Here is a 1,927-nt window from a genome sequence, read left to right as displayed (position 1 = left end):
CAAGGACCCCCCAAAACTCCTTGGGACCCCCCCAGACCCCTTGGGGACCCCCAGAACCCCCCCAGGGACCCCCCAAAACCCTTCGGGACCCCCAGAACCCCTTGGGACCCCCCCAAAAACCCCCTGGGGACCCCCAGGACCCCCCAAGGACCCCCCAAAACTCCTTGGGACCCCCCAGACCCCTTGGGACCCCAGAACCCCCAGGGACCCCCAAAAACCCTTCGGGACCCCCCCAAAACCCTTGGGACCCCCCCAAAACCCCTGGGGACCCCCAAGACCCCCCCAGACCCCTTGGGGACCCCCAGGGACCCCCCAAAACCCTTTGGGACCCCCAGGATCCCCCTTGGGACCCCCCCACCCCCCTGGGGACCCCCAGGACCCCCCTTGGGCCCCCCCCACCCCTCCCGGGGACCCCCATGACCCCCCCCCGACCCCCGGGCCCCCCCCAAACTGTGTCCCCCCCCCCAGCACTGCGCTGCCTGCGGGAGCTGCCCCTGCACCGAGGACCCCCCCGGCCCCCACTGCCGCCACTGCCAGGTACGGGGGGGGGCACGGGGGGGGCACGGGGGGGGGGACCCCAGGCGGGCCCCCCCCCACTGTGCTCCCCCCCCCCCCAGGCCTGCCCCTTCTGCTACCTCTGCCCCCTGCTCTGCGAGACCGCCTGCCAGCCCGGTGCGTGCCCCCCCCCCCCCGAAATGCAGCCCCCCCCCAATAACCCCCCCAAATACCCCCCAAACACCCCCAAGTCCCCCCCCAAGATACCCCCCCAATACCCCCCTGGGGACCCCCATTGCCCCCCCCAACCCCCCCAGTCCCCTATTGCCCCCCCGGACCCTCATCGCCCCCCTGGGATCCTCATCACCCCCCCCGGGACCCCCATCGTCCCCCCGAACCCCCATCGCCCCCCCAGACCCCCATCACCCCCCCCGGGACCTCCATTGCCCCCCCCGGGACCCCCATTGCCCCCCGAACCCCCATCGCCCCCCCAAGACCCCCATCACCCCCCCAGGACCTCCATTGCCCCCCCGGACCCCCATTGCCCCCCCGAACCCCCATCGCCCCCCCAAGACCCCCATCGCCCCCCCGGGACCTCCATTGCCCCCCCGGGACCCCCATTGCCCCCCCGAACCCCCATCGCCCCCCCCAAGACCCCCATTGCCCCCCCGGGACCCCTATTGCCCCCCCCGGACCCCCATTGCCCCCCCCGAACCCCCATTCGCCCCCCCAAGACCCCCATCGCCCCCCCGGGACCTCCATTGCCCCCCCCGGGACCCCCATTGCCCCCCCGAACCCCCATCGCCCCCCCAAGACCCCCATTGCCCCCCCGGGACCCCTATTGCCCCCCCGGACCCCCATTGCCCCCCCGAACCCCCATCGTCCCCCCAAGACCCCCCATTGCCCCCCCAGGGACCCCCATTGCCCCCCCGGGACCCCATTGCCCCCCCGAACCCCCATCGTCCCCCAAGACCCCCATTGCCCCCCGGGACCCCTATGATTGCCCCCCCCGGGACCCCCATTGCCCCCCCGAACCCCCATCGTCCCCCAAGACCCCCATTGCCCCCCAGGGACCCCCATTGCCCCCCCGGGACCCCCATTGCCCCCCCGAACCCCCATCGTCCCCCCAAGACCCCCATCGCCCCCCCGGGACCCCCATTGCCCCCCCCGGGACCCCCATGGCCCCCCCTTGACCCCCCTCTTTGCAGGGAGCCTCGTGGACGAGTTCTCGGGGGCTCTGCTGCAGTAAGTGCCCCCCCACGACCCCCCCATTTCGGGGACCCCCCCGCCTCCATTTGGGGGGGCCTCACATTTCCCCCCCCCCCCCGCAGGTCGCTGGGGAGCTTCTTCGAGGCGCCGGAAGACTGAGGGGGGGGCACCCCAAAACGGGGGGTTTCACCCCAAAATGGGGGGGCTTTACCCCAAAACGGGG

General features: G+C 73.9%; 1 long non-coding RNA gene across 1 annotated transcript; it reads left to right on the top strand.

The window, feature by feature from the left end:
- The first annotated feature begins 464 nt into the window (after nucleotides 1–464).
- Nucleotides 465–1,927, top strand: LOC135325794 (uncharacterized). Its single transcript, XR_010386564.1, has 4 exons — nucleotides 465–537; nucleotides 618–672; nucleotides 1,704–1,740; nucleotides 1,827–1,927. It is a non-coding gene; the product is annotated as an uncharacterized LOC135325794 (long non-coding RNA).

Source organism: Dromaius novaehollandiae, unplaced genomic scaffold (genome assembly GCF_036370855.1).
Source record: "Dromaius novaehollandiae isolate bDroNov1 unplaced genomic scaffold, bDroNov1.hap1 HAP1_SCAFFOLD_222, whole genome shotgun sequence".
Classification (NCBI taxonomy): domain Eukaryota; kingdom Metazoa; phylum Chordata; class Aves; order Casuariiformes; family Dromaiidae; genus Dromaius; species Dromaius novaehollandiae.
This window is presented reverse-complemented; position numbering and strand designations above follow the sequence as displayed.